The sequence below is a fragment of the Heterocephalus glaber genome, unplaced genomic scaffold (assembly GCF_053883595.1).
Source record: "Heterocephalus glaber isolate CG9 unplaced genomic scaffold, H.glaber_assembly_v1.0 deba00001479, whole genome shotgun sequence".
Taxonomy (NCBI): domain Eukaryota; kingdom Metazoa; phylum Chordata; class Mammalia; order Rodentia; family Bathyergidae; genus Heterocephalus; species Heterocephalus glaber.
The window spans coordinates 11,336,378-11,358,587 of NW_028258316.1; the positions used below are offsets into that span (position 1 = coordinate 11,336,378).

The 22,210-nt window shown below is 46.0% G+C and overlaps 1 protein-coding gene and 1 long non-coding RNA gene across 17 annotated transcripts in view; one reads left to right on the plus strand and one right to left on the minus strand.

Annotated features, from left to right (window-relative positions):
* The window catches only part of Dennd1a (DENN domain containing 1A), a 518,837-nt gene that overhangs the window by 390,080 nt on the left and 106,547 nt on the right, over positions 1–22,210 (plus strand). The window lies entirely within an intron of this gene.
* Positions 18,719–21,828, minus strand: LOC106009768 (uncharacterized). 2 transcript variants are annotated; one of them, XR_015439752.1, is made up of 5 exons: positions 21,390–21,828; positions 20,299–20,536; positions 19,712–19,798; positions 19,227–19,339; positions 18,719–18,992 (listed from the first exon to the last, which is right to left on the minus strand). It is a non-coding gene; the product is annotated as an uncharacterized LOC106009768 (long non-coding RNA). The 2 variants fall into 2 exon arrangements; XR_015439751.1 differs by having other exon boundaries at positions 19,712–20,536.

The window sequence follows — 22,210 nt, forward strand, 5'->3', positions numbered from 1 at the left end:
CATACAAGTTCTCTTTATACCATGAGACAGTGTCTGTAAATAATCAGTTGTAAATATTCCTAGATATTCCTTTTGCTTGAATTTACTTACCTGTTCCCCTATTGAGGGAAGTTTAATTTTTGTTGTTTTGATATGAATTTTTATAAATAAGGATTTGTTAACATTTTATAACTTTTCCTTAAAATAAATTTCCATCAATACCAGTGCTGAATTAAAAGAATATATATATATGTATATGTATATGTGTGTGGGCATTTATATATATATACACACACACGCATCCATCCATTATATATCTATATCTATATCTATATATCTATATCTGTATCTGTATATATGGGGTCTGCCAAAAAAATGTATACACACTTCACCAGTTTGCCTTACTAATAAATGTTTGGAAACGAATGGCCACCACTTTGAGCTTCTCTTTTAATTGCAGAGGCTAAAGGTAACTTGTATTAATCTCACGTCTCAATAAATTTAGTATTAAAATATTTCTACAAGGTTTACTTTTCCTGATGTAGACATTGTTTAGCAGACTCCATATATGTGCACATGCATATGTATATGTATATTCTTTTTAAAAAAAATAACTTATCAAACACACACACAGAAATTAAAACCATTCAAAGAACAATGCAAGGGGAAAAAAACTACAATAATATTCAAATGCAGTAGAACTCAACCAAAAAAAAACTGAAAAGCACTTAAACATTTTTCCATATAACTTTAAAAAACATCTCAAGCACCAACAAGACACCGGAGGATGTGATTTGTTTCAGAAAGATCCCCAAAACCAACATTGAACAAATAGTGGTCTGGAAAAAAAACTCCAGTTAGCAGACTCCACATAAGCCAAACTTCTCCCTAATTTAAATTTTGATGCACACAGTAAGGATACACACGGATGAAATTGCCTAATAACATATTTCTCGGACTGTGTTTCCATCGCATATCATATGACTGTATCGAAATGTATATTCTTTTTTAAGGTTCTTGATACACTTGCCAAATTACTTGTCGTAAGTATTCCACTATTGTTCATCCTTATTAGCATTCCACTTATAGCCATCTAGACTACAGCTAGGAGTTTGTTTTTTTTTAATCTTTGTTAATATAGGTTAAAAAATTGAATTGTTTAGTTTTTAGAGTTTTTAAAATTACTAGTGCCATTCAATTCTTTTCATGTTTATTAGCAGATAATTATTTTTCTGTTATAAGCACTGCCCTTTGTCCACTTATCTGATAGGCTCGCCATGCTTTTTTTATTTTTTGTTTTATGTTTTGATGTTTTTAATTCTTATTTACATAAATTTTTGTGTTTTCATTGTTAACCTTCTTATACATTTATAGCAAATACATTTTTTTCTATACTGGGACCTTTTTTCCCCCAAATATACACAAAAGTACAGTGTTTCCCACCTGCCCCACTATATTCTTCTGGAACATTTCAAGGCAAAACTAGGTATTTCATTTTGCTCTTAAATTATATTAGTTATGTTAGTAAAACTTTCTAAAAAATAAAAAATTGACATTTTATTTTCCTTCAGCTATGTTTTTTAAATTTAAACCTACGAAAATTTGAAAGAATAGTACAATTAATACACATTTTACTTTCACCTAAAATTCATCAGTTCTCCTTCAACATATATACACACTACACCTTTTGTTTTATTTCAGGTCTGTTTTGCTTTCTATTTCATCTATCCAGATGAAAGTAAGTTGCAGATATCGTGGTTCCCCTCTTCTAAGTATTTCAGCCTGTTTCTCCCAAGAATCCAGTCACTTTCTGTCATAATCACAAAACCATTACACTCTCAGGAAATTTGACGTTAATACAAGAATGTTATCTAATATAAATAGATAATTTGCGATCTACATTCAGTTCTCCCAGTTGACTCTAAAATATATTTTATAATGATTTTTCTTTTTCTTTTTTTAATATACCTGGGCTCAAAGCAAGGATCACACATTGCATTTCATTGTTAAGTCTCTTTAGTACCCTTTTAATCTCCAGAGCAATCTCTCTTGACTTTTGTTTGATTTTGTTCTGGTCTTTCATCACATTGATATTTTTTTTACAGTGATATTTTGAAGCGTCCAAGCCACTTGTCTTATAGACTGCCTCTCAGTGTGGATGACTGTTAGCGCATGTGTTCTCCAGCAGGCCAAGAGGCCTCATGTTCATCTTTTTTCTTTGTTTATTGGTATATGTTTGCAATACATAATAATTACATTCATCTTGGGGAATTAGTGCATATACATATCACATCTTGGTCACTTTTACTTCCCTTCCCACTGCGCTCCCTTCCCCCTCTTCCCCCAGGTCCCCTTCCCATCTCCACAGAGTCATCTTGTACATTTCCTGCCCCAGCCCTGAAGTCAGCCCTTTCTTCAAGGGACCCTGGTACCTTTAGTGGGGAATGGTATTTAGAAACCAGGTTCTGGGCATAAGGTTTGCTCACTACTTCTTAGGATTGCTAATACCAGGCCCTTAAAGTAGACAGAGCCAGGGAATATATCACAGAGACCCACGATGCCATCTAACATCGCTGTTTCTGTATCTTCACATAGTGAAAGCCTATGGCTCCATTCATACCAATGGCTCCAATTCCAATCCAAAATAGGAATTGTTCCAGTTTCTTCCCTTCGCATATTAGTGATTACATTCCACAAACATGAAAAACCTTGCCTCTGTTGTGTCAGTAAATACACTTATTATTATTCTATTCTATCCCTGCCCCTGCATCCTTCCCCACCCAGAAGTCTGCCTTGCATACTTTGTATACTGACCTGAGTGCTAGGCCTCCGCTATGTACTCCTCACACAAGTGCTCCCTTTCCTCAGGCAACACCATTCAGGGCCAGGCCACTGCTGCCATCTCCCTCCTTGTGTGGCTACTCACATCCTACCCGAGTTCCCACATCCCATGCTCATCACTGTCCCTACTCTCCCACATCCATACCCTCCTCTCCCTCAGGCTCTACACCCTGTGCAGGCTGCTCTTTGGCTCAGACAGTGCCATCTCTTCCATATAGGTGGCCTCTGTGTCCCATTCAGGATCTGATAACATGCTGGGGCCAGGACCTAAGCAGATACCCCAGTTCCCTATCTTAGGGGGAACTTACCACCCCATGCTAAGCTGTCATGTGCACTTGCTGACTCCCCCCACACACACACACACAAATAGAAGCCCTCCCAATGAGTATTGGACTGAGGAGGGAGGATTCATGTTTGTTTGTTTTGTTTTTAATAAAACCTTTTTCCTCTTCTTCTAATCTGGTGACCTGTCCCTTGCATACAGTTAAGCCTTTAGGGGTAGAAGTTACAATGGGGCATAGTTACAATGAGGAGGGAAGACAGTTTTGAGTTGTCATCTAAGATGTATCTCAAATAGTCATTGTAAGGGGCAGGGCAGGAAATGACCAGCAAGGGTTTGTCACCGTTTTCTGCAGTCACTTATTTTCCAGTCAAGGTTAACCCAGCTATATTACTCTTCTGGTGGTCAAGCACAAGACTCAGTATGTTGTCTTTGGAGATAAATGAGGGCAGCACCAACCCCAAGACAGTACATCTAGTTTTTTGTGTAACTTGGAGGCAAGTGAAGCCTTTGGGCTTCAGTTTCTCCAACACTAAAAGGAAGAGATAGACTGGATGAAATACAGAGACTCTTCCAGCTCTGATCTCCCCAAACCATGGGCCTTAGTTGGCCTCCTTAGCAACCAGGGAATGAGGTGAGAAAATTACAGTGTAGCACTGAAATCTGTGGAGAATCTTCCAGTTGCCTCAGTTCTGTTAGATCTTACCTATTCACTGAGAGCCACCCTAAAAAAAAGTTTCCTACTTGAAATTTCTAGTAATATGCAGACAATGTGTATAGAGAACTTAGAAGTGGACCTTTTAACACAGTGAACCAGTGGTAGAATTGGACTTCCAACCTGAGACTCTGACTCCAAAGCCTGAGCCCCTTTCTGTAGGTCAAGCTAATTCTTGCTGTTGGTGTGGGGTGAACAAGGAGGACTGGGCTGCATTGGAAATCAATACACTAAGAAGTCAGCCCTGAGCACTTCATTCCAGAAGTCAGGGAAGGACCACCTACAGGATGGCAGGGAAGAAAGTCCGAAGGGTAAGCAGATCTCAGGATGACATTTCAGCAGAAATTACTTAAATGGGAGGGAAGGGAAAGGAAGGGACATAAAAAGAATTAAGATATGTTAAATGTTACGTACATGTATCAATTTCCCATGACCAGTGTAATCATTATATACTGCAAACATGTGCTAATAAATTTTTTTTTTAATTTTTAAAGTTACTTGAATGGCCCAGGTTCCTGTAGCCCATTCAGAGCAGTGCAACAGTTATATACTCATTCTGTAGCTCATTCTGTAGTTTCCAGAATACCAGAAGTGTTTTAAAATATGGGCAGCATGTCTTCTTCAGATTCCCCAAGTGGACAACTGTGAGCCATACACACTTTCAGACACCTACACATCCCATTTGATCTAATCCTCACAGCAACCCTGAAGGCATGCATCATTATCCCCATTTCCCAGTTTAGAAAACCAAGAATTTGGCCAAGGTCACATACCCATTCATGGCAAAGCTCATATTTGAACCCATGTCTGCTGATTCCACATTTGGTCCTCCAGCCACTGTTCCAAATTGCCTACAGCTCTTGAATGTTGCAGCAAATGTATGCACACCCTTTCTGAGCCACCCCCACACTTGGAAATCCTCCCAGTTTGTCAGTTCCATTAGGTGACTTCCTCCCACTTTGTTGAGGTCTGCAACACTCCATCAGTGCCGACTGCTGGAATAGGCTGTGGGCCCGTGCAATGAGGAAGGAGCACTGAAAAGAGATGCGAAGGAACTCTAGTCCCCATGATGCCGAGAAGGACACTCACCTTTCCTCATTTGAATCTACAAGTCCTAGTCCCAGGATGCTGTTCTTGCCCGAGATCGGCATCTATAACGGCCTCTGAGCTTTCAAGTGAAGTGAACCAAGTGCCAGCCCATTCACTCGCACCCCACTCCCTTGGCCAGGGGCCATGCTCCCCCTCGAAGCCAGCACAAGGCGAGGTCCTCATGGGGCCTGGCCCTCTGCGTTCACGGAGGAAAAATGAAAGTTGCTTTATTCCCTGGCCTCTTCATGTCTCCCATTATGAGGAGCGGGCTCCGCAGTGAGGAGCCAGGGCTGTGATATTTCTGCTTCAGCATGAGAGATTCATATGTTTGACTAATCAATTCTTTGGCACTGACTTCCCGGCCTGCATTTTGTTCTCTTGCTTTTGATCGTCTGTTTGCCTTTTTGCCATTCTGCTGGTTCTTGTTTGGAGCTTTTATTTTCCAGGAACACTTTGACCTACTCGAACCGCTATATTCTTCTCCCTCTCTCCCTTTGTCATTTTTCTCTCTGATTTTGGTTTCCTGCATGATTGACCGCACACAGCTTCCACATACAAGCAGAGTGGAGACCCCCAAGTCACGAGGCCTTGATAACTGCTGGGTTTTGTTTGGGGATCCAAGGGACACTGGACCGCAAGTAGCCCCCGGCCTCCTGGCCCCGTTCCAGCCTCACCCTCCCATGTGCAATAGCTGGTGTTCGCTTGGTGCTTCATGGTTCACAAATCCCTCTGTGCTCACAGCAAACTGTAAGGGAGGAGGTACAAATAGTAATATCAGTCACATTATTTACTTGAAGAACCTGAGGACTGGAAATAGGAAATGACTTTCCCGGTGTTCAGAGCTCATAAGTGCCCAAACTGGGACCAGAACCCAGGTCTGCCCCGAGGCTGGTCCTTGTTCTGCTACTGCAATTTTCTCCTGATTGCTGACTTCATTGCTTCTCAGCCAGCAGTAGGCCAAGCAGCTGCTCTGTGCTCAGCCCTGTACAGGGCTGAGGTGGGATGTAGTGCTGAACAGCACATGCTTGTCCTGGCACAGGTTTGGCTTGTGCTGCTGCCACTTCATGAGCACTTAGTGGGGGGGTCAGCTTGGTGTTGAGCACCTGTACCAGTCCTCAGATCCTTACTGTAGGCTGACCTCAGAGCAGTGAGAGGGCTTCCAGAGGCTCCCCTTCCAGTGCCAGAGGCAGGATGGGGCCCAGGTCTGACTGGCTTGGACATCTGAGCTTTTAACTAAAGTACCCCCACCCAGGGCTGTGCAGCACAGCACATTGGTCCTGCCCTGGGAAGCCTTCCTTGGAAGCGGATATTTGGGTGGACCCTGGTAAGATAGATGAATAGGGCCTGGCATCCAAGGAAGGGGAAGATATAGCAAGTCTCTGCACAGCCTGCTTCCTGTCCTGCTCAGAGATCACAGTGTGGTCCTAAACAACATTTTCCACCTGAGACTCGACACTGGAAGAGTTTTGTGACCTCTATGCATGAATCTCCTCCATAGCACCCCACCCCTGGGCTTTCTAGTTTCTCTTGTGTACTTCTGGTTATGGGGGAGGAGAGTCTCCTTCAGCAACCTATTATTCCACCTCTAAAATTCTATTATGAATCCTGATTTTAGTGAAAATCATCTCCTTTATACCTACTTCACCCCACCTTTCACATTGGAAAAAACACAAAGGCCACAACCCTTGGACTTGGAAGTAGTCAGTGCCATTGTGAGTTGGAACTGAGGCTTCTCCATTTCTGGTTGTAGATAGTGACATAGCCTGGTGGAAGGGCTCTCAGTGTGGAGTCCAGAAGGCCTAGGTCATGTCTTACTGTTCCAGTTTTGCTGCATGCTCTGATGTAGTGATATTTCCTCCTGAACTTTCAGTTCCTCATCTATAAAATGGGAATAATAACCTCCACTCTATCCATCCCATGGGGCTGCTGTTCACAAAACATAGATACATGCTAGTTAAGGTGAAAAGTGCTGCACAAACAGCATTTTCCCTCTATATTCTGTTGGAATAAGATACAGATGGACCTTTGTCCATTTACATGCACACTCTAATTATCCTGTTCCATAATGCCTATGCATAATGTATACAAAGTTTATGCTCCATAAATTCATCCACTGTCCTGGGCATCCAGACAGTGCCTGGGTCTGGCCAGATGCAGGGAGCACAAAGATCAGTGAAACAGAGCTCTTGCCTTTGAGGAGTTCTCAGTGGGAGCCGAAGCCACCAGAGGTAAACCAGGTTACAGTTGTGTCTTCTTGTGCCAAAGCAGAAAGGAGGGGGGAGGGAAGGCATTCAAAGACCAAACAGTGTTGCTGGGGCCAGAGCAGGAGTGCACCAGTGGGGACATTTCTCTGGACTCTGGAGCTGAGTTTTTGAAAGGGTAAATTTGCTGCTCCAGAAAAAGAATGACAAGATGTGTTGGGGCAGAGATGGCTGTGGTGCTTTACAGGAAGGTTCACCTGAAGGAGGTAGCTTCTCAGAAGTGAAGAGATAGGGTAATGGAGATGACCTGAGTGCAGAATCCAGCTGAAAAATGAGTGGAGATTTCCCTGGCTGGGGTTAGGAGCACAGCCAGCTGAATGATGGAGAAACAAAAGATTCGAGATTGGAGTGTGGAGTTGGAAGAGTCGTCCAGGTGGACTCCTAGTATGCACATGATATGGCAGATGTTAAAGCTTGGAAGGAAAGCTAGCCTACATTTGCAGGACTGGGAGACTCCCATCTCTTGTTGGCTCACCTAGACCTAGAGAGCCTTGTCGATCCATCCCAGGGCAGCAAAGGAGCCATTCGGTGTTCCCTAGAGGATGTGCCATCCATCAGCAGCCTGGAGAGGAGGTGAGGAAACTGGGCCATGCAGGAAGACAGTAAGGCATGGAGCGTCCCCTTTCATCCAGTCCCTCCTGTGTATAAGACACTGCTACAGGACCACTGATTCTCCCAACAGCTGCTCCCAGGATTTCTGTCCCCACTTTACAGATCTGTAGGCAGGTTTAGTCAGCCAGTTAGCTAGCAGTAATTTTGAAGACCGGCCCATCTGACTCTGCAACTCATGTGCTGTCTGGGACAGAAAGGCATCACCTCTGTGTGCTTTCTGTCAGTGAGCCTCTTCTACAAATTTGGGCCTTCTCACATTTGCCCAGCTGCCTTGCCTCTGAGCTAGAGGTCCTTTGTTCATTATCTGTCACAGAGGTCTTGACTTTGCACACCCCCCGCAAATACTGGCATGTGATAGAGGGGGAGGGTTTCCAGGTAAGCCCTCCCCTGCCCATCTGTGACAGTGCCTCTATTACCCAACCAGACAAATGCCACACAGCCTCGTCCTCCTTGGTTTTGTGCTCTATTTCTTCACTGTGCCTTTGGGAGGCTGATGCTATATTGTGACATAAACATACATTTTGTAAGTCATAATTTTACTTTGTATTTGAATAAACTGTGTGCACACAGCATGTGAGATGTTTGAAGGACGCAGCTGGGGGTAATCTGCTTTGAATTCCTCTGGCTTCAGTGTTTTTTTCAAATTTGAAAAATGTTTTAGGAAGAAGAAAAAATTATGATAATTGGAAGTTCAATGTATCTGTCTTTTTCCTCTATTCTTTTATACTTTTTTTAGATACAATTAACACTTCACACTTCACCTGGTCCCTACTTGGTTACCTTTGATGCTTCTTTGATATTTATTTAGATGTTCATGCCACCTTTGCTTTGAATTTTGTGGTTAAGAGAATAACTTTTAAAACAAGCATTTTTTCTCACTGGAGATGCAGAATTAGTGAATTACACACATGTAGATGTCCACTTGTCTTTTCTCATTTGTCAAAAGATCACAGCACAATTATATGAATTGTAAAGAAAAGCGATTACCATCAAATCAAAATGCCTGCTGTGAAATTGCAGAAACAGCTCATTTTATTACAGTTTCCTGAACAGAGCATTTCATAGAAGATGGGAGAATACATAGAGAACTTTCTGGGTGTTGTCTTGGAATTTACAAGTCATGAATAATGCATTTAATTTTAAATGGCTGTATTTTCTGTAAGCATGTGAGAATGTAAATTTCTAAGTCATATTGGAATTTGACTCTTTCCTATCAGGTGTTGACAGTGTGATCCCACAGCCATCACAGAAAAAGAAAGTTTGCCAAAACTTTTGCTACTTTCCCAGTTTTCTTTTCAGAGACTTGTCCTGTATAACATTGGCTCTGGACTCCCTGAGTGTAGCTGAGGCAGTATTTTCTTGATTAGTTCCACCTCCTTTTGCCTACATTATTTGGGAGCTGTCACGTATTGTCATCATTAACCCATTGCTGATGTGCTTTAAAAAGAATCCTGAAACTCTGGATGGAATTTGATGCTAGAGCTTGAAAGATAAAAAGAAAGTTGTTTTCAGAGTGAATATATTTTGAGAACTGGGTAAAGCCAAATGAAGTTTCACAGTAGAAATGGAAATTGTTTTTGACTCTCTGAACACTATTTTAAGACAAAAAGATAACTTTTCTATGTTAATATTTTCTGCTTTAATTCATTTGGGAAGAAGGTTAAATCTCACACAGTCAACTTACATAGGGCCAGGGATTTACCTCAGTGGTTCCACCGCTTGCCTTGTAAGTACAAGGTCCCAAGTTCGATCCTTCAATCCCCAGTACCAAAAAAAAACAACTTACATAGCTCTCAGCTTAGAATTTGCACATAAACACATTGTGAGTGAATTAATACACTTGATTGTGACTGTTGTCATCCTCAGTGATAGTAAAGATTCACATTTTAAAGTTTGAATTATTTAGTACCTCATCTTTCTGTATATAATAAGCTGTATTTAGAATTCTCTCTTGGACAGAAGTTCCAGGTCTCAGAAGAGAAAACGAAAGAGGCCACACACTTGTTCCTCTTAGCCTAGTTCCTGGTATGAAAATATTACGTTTCTTTTTTAAAGAGCATATAGAAATGTTGTGCTATCTGTGGGTTCTTAGGTTTGAATATCTGTTTATTCTCTTTGCCCTGAAAGCAGTATCTTTGAGTGGAAAGGACCCTGGGCCTAAAAAAGCTGAGTTCAAACCCCACCCCATAACTTTCTGGTTGTGAGAACCTGCACAAGGATCCTATTTCATTTGTGAAATAGACTTAATGACCCTTAACTCAGTGTGCTGTTATGAGGATAAATGTAGAAGCATGTATTAATATTCATAACAACAGCACCTCTTAAATACTGCTTGTTCTGTGCTGTTATACACATTACTTATTTAATCCTCACAACAACCCTGTAAGGTTAATACAGTACTAGGATATTTTACAGTTGATGCAACTAAAACACAGAAGGGTTCAGTGACTTGCCCAAGGTCACACAGCTATGAAGTGTTAGGGTCAGGATTCTAACGCACAGTAATATCCTTGCTTTTACTCAGCACCATTGTGTTGTCTCGCAGAGGAGCTCAGGTCTGGAAACTCAGCTCAGGTGCATGAAGGGGATCCCCCCTCTGGCTGAGGAGCAGTGGCCTGAGGGTAGTGCTTCTTGCCTGCTCTTCCTGGTCATGGCCACTTGTCTAAGGGAGGCTACGTTACTGAATGGAAGAAACAGCATCCCTGACCCACGGCCATCTGGGAGCATCATGTCACTGGGAGATCCTTAAATATTCTATTTCTAAATTTCAAAGCTAGTGTGGGCTATATTTACAGCATTTAACATGTGAAAAATTATTGGGAAAGTGGACTTTTAAGTGGAACGGTTGTGTAATGGAATATTTCACGTTCCGGTTCAGCCATAAAGCTCAGGGCTGATAAACAAAGCTTCTGAAGCCAAATGGCTCCTCATCTGACCCCAATTAAAATAAAGATTTCATTCCATTCTGTCCTGACAGAGAGGAACATATTGTTGCCTTTAAGGGAGTTTGGTTTAGTTAATGAAAGAATTTTATTTCATTTTCCCCCCCAAATACAATATCTAATTAAATAAGATTCAATTTGTTAGGACTTCTGGTAGGGATGTGTTAACTCTTTTAAAGCTGTGTTGCCTACATGCCTCAAGATGTCGAGGATGCTTGTGATTCCCACTTTACAGTCCATTGTTTAAAGAAGAAATAAGTTCAAGTTATCTTAAAGACAAACATCAACTCCAACATCTCCAAGGTATCTCTGTTTACACATAGATTTTAGCAACCTGTGTATGGAAGTAGCATGAATTCTGTGTACAATATTATATATTTACATAAAGCCCCATTTCCTAGAAGCATTTGTACTCCTACACATTGTGATTTACCAATCACGATAGATCTGTCCATATAGAATATATCACACAGAGAGTTGTAGCTGCTAAAATATGTTAGGTAACATAAGTTGGATATTGATGCCAAATTATCACGGAGTTCCTTCAGAGTTATCTTGAAGAAATATGTGACTGTCTCAAGACTTCATCATTTAACATTAAAAGTAAACACCAGCCAGACTGGTTTCATAAGGGAGGAGATTCTTGTGTCTTGCTGTCACTGCTTTTTTGTAACCTTTTTGATGTATGCCACAGCTCGTCATGACTATCGGGTCCATAATTACCAAGCAGAACCTTTTGGTGCTATTGTAGAGAAGTTTCCCTCAGCTCAGCTAGGCACAGGGAGGCAGGTGGATTTCGAGGTTCTGATCCGTCACCTCCAGGCCCTGAGGAATTGCCTGGGTGGTCCATGGCGCTGCAGGAGGGCCAGCTGGGTATCAGGAGGACTGAGCCTGAGCAAGCCCCTCCCTTCTCTGGACTTCAGTTTCATCATCTTAAGAATGACAGAGTGGGGTCAGCAGGTCTCTGTGAGCCCCTTGGCTCTGCCTTTCTCAGATTCTGTATTCAGTAGAGCAGAAAGTACATGATGTTCTTAAATCCACTAAGAATTTATAGTCAGATGCTAAGGATTTCTGTTCTGAGAAATAAAACCTAAGACATTTATATCATATTTTTTAAAAATTCTGTTACTTCCCAGTGGTTCCTTCTGATATTCAGTGAGCATTTATTTATCCAGCATTATTGAGCACTGGTTCTGTGCAGGCCTGAAATCAAGTGTACAAAGACAAATCACGCATGGTCCTGCCTTCCAGGAGCTTGTATTGTCTGTCATGCCTTTGCTGAAATGTTCTCCTATAGTGTGTGGTGCACCTTGGGGCTAGAGTAGATAACAGGAGGTGCATGTTTGAGACCAGTGTCATGCGGGGAGAGGATTTTTGGCCAGCCTTGGAGCATAAGTGCAATTTTGCCAGATGGAGAATCATCTGTTCTAGACAGACATTCCAGAGCAAAGGGTAAAGCATACCTGGGCAAAGCCGTGAGTTCCTCACTATTGAAACAAAAGCGGACTGAGAAAGGAGTGGAGGGCAGGATAAAACTAGAAAGGAAGACTTGCAAAAAATCCTAGAATCTTAAGAGATTCTATTCTAAGGAGTATTGCCAGTGTTTTTCCAGCTGGTAATAATGGGTGTTCTTTGAATAAAAGGGTCAAGCAACTCTAGGAATATAGTTGACTCCTTTCCCCTTTTGGAAATTCAGGGTACCATGGGGTCTCTTCATTCCCTCAGCAGTTACCACCACAGTCATGCACCACACGACAACATTTCAGCCAATGACAGATTGCAGATATGATGGTGGACCTGTAAGATTGTAACAGAGCTGAAAAATTCCTGTCGCCTAGTGCCTGCTATCGTAGCCATCATAATGTCATAGTGCAACACACTGCTCACATATTTGTGACAATGCTGTTGTAAACCTGTCATGCTACCAGCCATATAAAAGTATAGCACATACAGTTATGTATAGTACAGAATATTTGACAAATATGTTACTGGTTTATATATTTATTATTCTGTACTCTTTATTGTTAGATTATGCCCCTTCTACATATTAAAAAGTTTACTGTAAAACAGTATGCCATGTTATGCCAATAGCCTTATACATCTCACGTTTACCACATCTCTTGCTTGCATTCTTTTCTCTTGTGCTTGATTTAATCTCTTGCTGTTCCATGTCATAGAGTGAATGTATACATACATGTATATACACACACCCAATAGCCTATGGACTATACCATCTAGGTTTGAGGAAGCACATTCTGCAGTATATCACCTAATGACACATTTTCAGAAGTGATGCATGACTGGACTGAACTTGGTTTATTAACCCAGTGAGTCTTAAACTTACTGACCTTTGAATCCTGATGAGGCAGAAGACCCGTTACAGGTGGGGAGAGCCACTGGAGAGCTACAGTGAGTAAAACTAACAGGATCCCACCAGCATTTTAGAAAGATTACCCTGGCCTGCCAGAGGGACTGGAGCTGGGAAAAATGGCAGGGAAGGGCATTATCATTAGTATCACAAATGTGCGCATCTGGTTACTTAGAGCTGTCCAAGGTCTCCTTTTATTGTCTTTTTTTTTTTTTAATGCACTGGGTATTTTGTACTGGGGATCGAACTTAAGTCCTTGTAATTGCAAGGCAGGCAGCAGAACCACTGAGCTAAATCCCCAGCCTGCACTGGGTATTTTGAACCCAGGACTTTTTCACATCTCAAGACCTTTTAGTTATTTGAGACAAAGCTTGACTAAATTGCCCAGGCTGGGCTTGAACTTGTATTTCTCCATGTTAAGCTAGTAGCAGCTTTATATAAAGGATGATCAAAAAATATAGTGAATATTTAATTCACATTGCCATTAATCTTCAAAATACCGTCCCCCTCTCACGCTTTGGACACACTTATCCCATCATTATTGCCCCTTTCTGAAGCAGTTCTGAAAGTCCTCTTTTGTATCTTTACAAGGTATGATAAAAAATATGGTGAATGCTGCTGCTATGTACTATGCAAGAAAAAGGCAGGCTTGTAAAAATAGTATGTCCTCATCCACCTTATTCACCAAATCTGGCACTGTGCAATTTCTGGCTCTTCCCCACAATTAAAATGACTGTACAAGATAAACATTTTGAGTCAAGTCAAGACATCACAGCAGCCACAGCAGTGCAACTGAAAATTCTCACAAAAAAGAACTTCTAGAATGGCTTCAGAAAGTGGCAAGAAAGATGGGATAAGTGTGTTCAAAGTAAGGGGAAGTATTTTGAGGGAGATTAATGGCAATGTGTCTTGCTATATAATTTTTTAACACTCTATTTTTATCATACTTTGTACATCTCATGTTTAACAGCTCTCTTGATTGCCTTATTTTCTTTTGTGCTTGATTTAATTTTCATACTGTGCTATGCCATAGAATGGGTGCATGTAAATGTACATGCATATACACACACAGTAGCTGGAGTGTGTGTATGGGATTATGGTTTGCTCCACCACACCTGACCTTCCTCAGACTTTTTCAAGGAGAATCCCCTGTGAATAGAACCCAAACCTTCTCAGTGCCAGTAAGTGTGCTTTCCTTTCCTTGAGCCCCACAAGGTCAAGGCTGGCCAGATACTGACAGTTAAAGTCACCTGCCTCGCAGCCTTCTCAGAACTCACAGATAACATTGGTGACTAATACAGAAATGGGTTCAGCATTAGGAGGTTGGAAGACTGATGCTGAAGGTTTCCATGGCTTCTTTAAGCCATTTGTTTAAGGGTCGTCTGTGTGCCAGGGACTGTGCTACCTCCCGACACGTGCCACCCCCTGGTACTAGAGATTGAACCCAGTAAGTGCTGAGCTACATCCCCGGTACTTTATTTATTCTTATTTCAAGACAAGGTCTCACTAAGTTGTCCACGCTGTTTTCGAACTTGTGTCCCTTCTGCCTCAGCCTCCTGAATGGTTGGGATAGGTGTACACCACCATGCCCAGCTTGTGCTAGGTTCTTTTGTGTATACTCCTGTCTATTCTTTCAAGTGATTCAAAGAGGTGTTACTATTGTTATGCCTTGGTGAGTAAGGAGACAGAGGCACAAAGTGTGGTTGACTTTCCAAAGGTCATGTGGCTGATTCTTAAGTCCATGATCTTACCACTGAGATAGACAGCCTGCCCCAGACACCCCCTACCTGAAAGCTCTGCCAAGCAACCTGTGAACCACCTTTTGTGGTTCATTACACTCCCCAACAGCCCTATGAGGTTACCCCTGCTTCATCAGTGAACAAAGGCTCCTTTAAGTGGTCATGGCTAGATCTTGCAAAGCCAGGATCTAAACTTTTAGTCTGCATGTTCACTGTTTTCCCTAAATAAGTCCAAGGAGGTTATTCATATTGTTCATAAATGTTTCTCTGTAGACATGTTAGAAAGTTAGCAGGCTCAAAATGGATCAAAGACCTCAATGTAAGACCTAAACCCATAAATTGTTTTTTTAAACCTATAAATCTTTTAAAAGAAAAACAGGACAAAAGCTCACAACATTAGATTTCAGTGACTTCTTGATATGATACCAAAGGAATAGGCAACAAAAGAAAAAACAGACAAACTGAGCTTCGTGAAACAAAATTTTTAAGTATGCATCAAAGAAAATATCAGTGATATAACAAAAAGCAACCCACAAGCTGGGCGTGGTGGCACACATTTGTAATCCCAGCACTTGGGAGGCTGAGGCAGGAGGACTGCCGTGAGTTCGAGGCCAGCCTAAACTACATAGCTAGACCCTGTCTCAAAAAAAAAAAAAAAACAACCCACAGAATGGGAGAAAATAGTTGCAAATCATATACCTGATAAGGTATTACTATCCAGAATATAGAAAACACCTAAAATTCGACCACAGCAAAAACCTGATTAAAAAATGGACGAAGGACTTGAATAGACATTTCTCCAAAGAAAATATACAAATATCCAATTAGTACATGCAAAGCTGTTCAACATTACTACTCACTAGGGAAATGCCAATAAAAACTACAGTGAGATGCCACCTCAGTCATTTGGGTGGCTACTGTCAAAAAACAGGAAATAACAAATGTTGAGGATATAGAAAATTGGGGACTCATGACCACTTTTGGCAAGAATGTAAAATGGTACAATTGCTATAAAAAATAGTGTGGCGAAGATAGAATTACCCTGTGCTTCAGCTATCCCACTTCTAGGGAAGAAGAATTGAAAGCAAGAATGCACAGAGATATTTGTATATCCATGTTCATAACAGTATTATTCACAACAGCTAAAATATGGAAGTATCCATGGACAGATAATTAAATAAGTAAAATGTAGTATATACATATAATGCAGTATTGTGCAGCCTTAAAAAGGAAGGGACCCAGCACCCAGAAGGAAGCTCCCCTGCTGCCATCCCAGGCTCCTAGGGCCAAGAAGGTGAGCTGGTCCCAGCACACGGAGGAAAGCTCCACAGCCTCCATACCAGGCTCCTAGGGCAGTGAAGCTCAGCCGATCCCAGCACCCAGAAGGAAGCTCCCAGGCTCCTAGGGCAGTGAAGCTGAGCCGGTCCCAGCACCCAGAAGGAAGCTCCCCACCTCCATCCCAGGCTCCTAGGGCAGTGAAGCTCAGCTGGTCCCAGCACCTGGAAGGAAGCTGGGACAGAGGCGTCAGGGCCCTTAGCAGCGGACCAAGGTAGTGTGTGCAGAGTGTGGCCTCAGAAGACTCGCCTGAGTCGGTGCTCACTTTCTGTGCCGGGTATTGGGAGTGTGGGCTCGCTGTCTCCCCCAAGGCTGAGTGAGCTGCTTCTGGGGTTGTTGGGCAGCCAGTGCCTAGCAAGCTCCCCATGTGTTTGCACCCAGCTGTGCACAGAGCAAAGGGCTCTGACATTTCGCATCACTGTTGTCCCAAACTTGGCCACAGAGATCCCAGCAGATGCACTTAGCTTCTGAGGTTGCCGCTTGGTTCCCCGGGCTCGCCTCACCTGCCGCACCCCGGCTGGCAGCTGGAGGGCCGCGTGGCCCTGAAGAGTTTCGCTTCACTTCCCTCTGTTTTGGTTTTGCCATCAGGGCCTCATTTACTCTTATTGCTTATAATTCGCTGTGTTATTTCATCAGTGCATAGTGGTTACATTCATGGTGAGGTCGGTACATTTTAAGTGTGGAATGCAAATCAGGCCCCACCTGGGGCTTTGTGGGGAAATCTGTAAACCGTGGATTGCTCTCAAAGTCACTTCTATGGAGCACACAGTCCTTGTCCCCTGGCATTGCCAGCTCAAGGCCCGGCTCTGTCTGGATGATCCTTTCTTTATGGCCGGTGCAGTGTGCAGTGGGGCACAGTGTGAGGGCCCAGCAGCATCTGGCCAGGATGGGGTACGTGTGTATGGTCAGGGAGGGATTCCAGGACAGTCTGGTGCAGTCAGGAGCTGCAGCTGTGCGTGGACACCGGAAAGATGGTTCCCGAAGCTTTGCAGGCGCAGCTCCGGCGTGGGGCTGTGTGCAGCTTGCAGCCTGGTGCAGGATTTGGGGCCCCAGGAGTGAGGTCACCCAGGGACAGACTCACCCTGCACTCTGCCCAGCTCAGCGTGCAGAGAGGAGGAAAACACTCGGGGACTGTGCACACCAGGGCAGTGTGGGAGGGAGGTCAGCTCTCAGCCTGTGGTCACCCGCCCAGAATGATGTCACTCACCTGGCACGAGGCAGTGACTCACTGGCCTCTCAGGGAGCAGCACTCCCTCTGGTGGAGCCCATAGCCCTAGCCAGAGATGCTGAGCTGACCTAAGCGTTAATGGTGGACACCCAGCCATCGGGATCCATTCGTTTTTCAGAACTGCTCAGTGAAGCCAGGTGAGGTGGTGCAGCTCTGCTACCCAGCACTCTGGGAGGCCCAGGCTGGGTGACGGCGACTTAATGAGAAGACTCTGACAATCACAATCACACATTAAATGGGCTGCTGATGTGGCTGAGTGAGAAGGTCCTGAATTTATATCCCTAGTACTGAAAATAAGTTTTACTGATTTGTAAAGACCTCAGTCCATGGGCAGGGCTGGGCCATACACCCCCAGGAACCTCCAGCCTCTGCTGTCCAGGATGCTCTGGGGTTTCATATTTTAAAAGTAAAATTTAATAGAGATGGAGAGAATGTTCGTCCATCTTCAAGTAGGCAGGCTGGGGCTGTGCTGTCCTGTCCCTCTGTCCTCTGAGCTGAGACAGACAGCAGCCAGAGCAGCCTGTCCCCAGGTGAGCCCAAAGACCTGCAGAGCTGATGTCCAGGAGGTCACCTGGAGCTCGGCCAGGATGGCGTGCTCTGCCCTGCAGACTCCACAGAAGGAGCCCATCACTGGCCCCGCTCCTGTGACTATGACCGGAGTCTCCACTGCCAGGCTTCCACCCTAAAAAGCAGCATTGATGACACAGACACCGGGGACCCTGGAACCAGGAGGGCAGAGGCTGCTGAGCCAACTGTGTCACTGGGGCTCTGAATGTGTGGGGTTGAGCTTGACAGGCCAGGTCCCCACGCACGTAATGATATGGTAGGAGAGCTGAGGAGTGGCGCACCCCCTCCCAGCAGGGAAGACACAGCCTGAACCCTGAGATCCAGACAAGGAGGGGGCGCCTAGGGGAGGCCACGGCCCAGTGGGTTTCCTGCAGCGGTGCCCTTCGCCTGTCCTTCATTCAGACTGCACACGTTATCTTACTGTGATAAATACATCCTGTCTGGCAACACAACCTGGATTACCTACTGAAGAAGCCAATGAAAAATGGCCAGGATCTTTCTAGGGTTTCCCCTTCTGCATAGCACAAGATTCATCAGCCCCTCTCACGACTGTGTGGCCAAAGGCAAGTCCGACTGCACTGGTGTGAACCCTGCAGGCCAGGTGCCCATGGGTACACGAGAGGAGCAGTGGCCAGGGGCGTGGGCAGGAGCCACCAAGCACAGTGCTCTGGGGATGGGCACACACAGGGAGAAGGCACTTCAGGCCACCACGCTGACCCTTTTAAACACTAAAATTTTAAGTTTTATTAAAAGCTAGTTCTATTATTTATATAAATCCAAGAAATAAGGGCAATTGTAAATACAATTGCAAGAGCCAGCATAAGTGAGGGGAACAGTGGGAGGGGGCCAGGAGCTGGCCCCAGGCGGAGCTCAGGAGGTGACACCGACCGCCATGCAACCACCGGGTGCCCTAGCACTGCAGCAGGTGAAGGGGCTGCCACGGACTCTGGCTGTGGTCCCAGCGCTGGGCAGGAAGCTGCAGGTGGAGCTGGCTCGGGCTCCGCACGTGGGACTTCAGTTGGGGCTGGAGCTGGTCCTGCATTTCCAAGAGAAGAAAAAGTCACCAACTGTCCATGTTCCCTCCCAGGGCAAAACCTCCCCACTGCCCATCAGACAGCTCTGTGCACAAAGTCTCCCCAGGAAGTCCTCCCAGACCATGACGGCTGAGGTCTCAGTGATGCCAGGTCACCCTAGCACCCGGAAGCTGTCTCTGTGTCTAAAGGCCCATCCCTCCCCTCATGCCCACAGGCCCACACCCCATCCTCCTCACCCATGGGCTGTGCCTCAGTGGGCTCAGCTTGCTCCAGCTGGGCCAGGAGTTCAGCTGGTGGATTCTCCTGGGAGTGCAGCTCCACCAAGAAGTGGAGGACAAAAAAGGAGGACCTGGAAAGGCAGGTAGGAGGCAGAGTGAGAGGCCTGGCCTTTCCTCCCATGCTGCCTGCCCAGAGAACATGCGGAGGTGGACAAGTAGGCCTCCTGCCACAGCTGTGCGTGCTCCAGCCCCACCCTCTCCATGCCCAGTGGGGCAGTGCTGGCCCAGGCAGCCCGAGAGCCTAACAGGAGGCTCCGTGCTCTGTGGTGTGACCGCCTCTGCCTTGTTCAGGGCAGCCCAACACACCATCTCCCCACCCGTCCCCACTGTCAGCTGCATGAGGACAGAGTCTGGTGTCTGCTGCGTGTTACACTCAAGGGCACAGGGCCACTGCTCTGTAACGATCTGAGATGGGGGGGACAGTGGGCATCTGTCCCGCCCACCTCTCCTCAGGCTTTAGCTCTGCAGCGCTGTGTTCTCCGGTGTCTCTGCCGCTCCTGGGCTCCTCTTGCACTGCTGTGGATCCACATCTGGGGAGGCCGGGAAAGTGCCATCTACTGCATTGCGAGGAATGCTTGCTCAGCTGTCCAGGGTGACTGAGGACCCCAAACAGCACTGAAGCCCCAGAGGGCAGGGGTTGCATCTGCTCTGGCTACTGGCGATCACAGCCGAGCCCTGGGAAAGGTCTGCACACAGTGTGTCTTCACATACATCCATGGAATGGGCACCCCACCTGCTCTTCCCTGATGTCAGTGGGCCTGGGCCCTTCACATCCCCACAGACTCCTGCTCTGGGAAGACCAGAGGCCTGCCGAGTCACTCTGCGGTCTCCTTTACAGGGAACGGACAGCCTTCCCCTGTGCAGGGCTCAGTGGGACAAAGCACAGCCGGCCAGGGATGGAAGGGAATCCAGCAGGCCCGGGTCAGCACTGCCCTGGAGACCCCACTTCTGCCCACAGTGATGCCAAGAGCCCAATTTTCTCGGCGCCCTGTTGCTCAGAGTTGCAAGCAGGCTGAGGCAGGGCTCATACCTTCCAAAGACTTGGGGCCACAGTGGCCAAGTGCCCCTGGGTGCCGACCACCTTCACACCATCCCCTCCTGCAGGGTGGGAATGCAGGCCCCAGAGGGGTCCAGGAGGGAGTCTGCGTGGATGGGGCGGCTGTCCAGGAAGTCCCGTTCCAGGGGCTCCCTCAGGGGCGCTGCATGCCTGCCAGCGCCGTCCTCACCATGCAGTCCTCTGCCCCGCTCTCCTCCCGTTGGGCCCCAATCTGTGATGGAACAGAGGGGAGACATGGAACTGGGCCCCACCCAAGCCATCAGGAGGGCTGGAGGCCGAAGCCCAGACCACTCTGCAAGTCGCCATCATGGCTCATACCAGAAGGGGCACAAGTGGGCCCAGCAAAAAAGCGATTCATGTTAGAAGGTAATTTCAGAAGGGACACACAGAAATGCTACCGATTCATGGCTCATTAACAAGGAGAGGTCATGGCCTGGGGCATGAAGAGCCCACCCAACCTCAGGTCCCGTGGTGGAGAGAGAAACCGAGGCTCAGCCTGGCTCCAGGCCTCCTGGGAGGCCAGCCTGTCCCTGGTGTCTGTTAATGGCTCAGAAAAAGTCTGGCCCACTTCCTGGTCCTGAGAGGCTGCCTGGGTGTGCTCACTGCCACCTTTGCAGGTTGCATAGCCCCTGTGGGTACCACATCGGCCCTGGCCAGGAGTTGCCCTGAGGTGACACGGCAGAATAAAGCCGTGACAGGATGGAAGTGACACAGTGTCCTGTGTGCAGCTCTGGGGACAGTGCCCGGCAGCCGGCAGCAAGCACAAGGCTCTGCCTGACCACAGTTTGTGCTGTTTCTGCCCCGGGTAACCTTGTGCTCCTGAAACACAAACAGCTCTGTCTCAGGCTTCTACCCCAGAGAACAGGAGAAGGCCCTGCGGGCTGCTTATCATCACTGGGCACTGCCCTTCTCCTCCTCTCAGCCCTGTCCTGGGGACACAGGCCAGGGCCCCGGGCTCACAGCCTCCCACACCTGCCCCTGCCCAGGAGGAGCCTCCTTCATGACCTCGTCCCCCACCCTCCTCAAAGTGAGGAAGAAGGGCGAGAGTTATACAGAGGACTCACAGTGGTGGCCGGGCCTAACTGGACCTGTCCTGGACTCGGTGGCCCCGAGTGTCTGGTGTCCAGGTCCAGGGAGATCTGCCCTGGGCTTCCGCTCATCTCAGGTCCCCAGGTCTCTGGGTCTGGTGAGACCCGCCCTGTGCTGCCCCTGAAGGCCAGGTAGTTCCTGGTGAGTGGCCTGAAGCATGGGGACTTAGCCATCCATCCTCTCACTTGTGCCCAAGTGCTTTCCCTGCGCAGGGTCCTATTGCTGCAGCCTCGAGGCCTAGGAAAGCAGCACAGCATGATCGCTGCTGACTCTCTCCAGCCAAGTGACTGTTAGGCAGCCGTCGCTGGACTGTGGTGCCCAGTGACTCCAGGGTTCCGAGTTCTGTTTGGACCTGTCGCCAAGGAAGTGAGGTCGCAGTGCTAGGGTCATAAGCCAAACCGCCCCCTCTGATGAGAAGACCCCGGGGCCCCTCCCTTTCATAGTGGAACACATCTATCTGTGTGCTCCTTAGAAACAGCAATGAGAAACCAGAAAAGCTGCCTGTGATGTTAGAGTTTGATGAATCAGAAGTTTTAATTCGGCAAATGTGTAGATGCTTATGATCCAGCAGGCACAGGGGGAAGTGTGCTTTCCCATCCAAAGGGTCCATTCTCTCTCAAGACACAGTGCTCATGTCAGCAGTTAGAGATCTGATGGATTTGAGGATGATTTTCTTTCCTGGGTTGACTTCAGTTGCCTTTTAATTCCAATGGGGACTATGGAGATGATCCCAAAATGTCCAATATAATTTTCTTTAAAGGATACAAAAGTTTCAGCTGATAACCCCTGGGTGGCC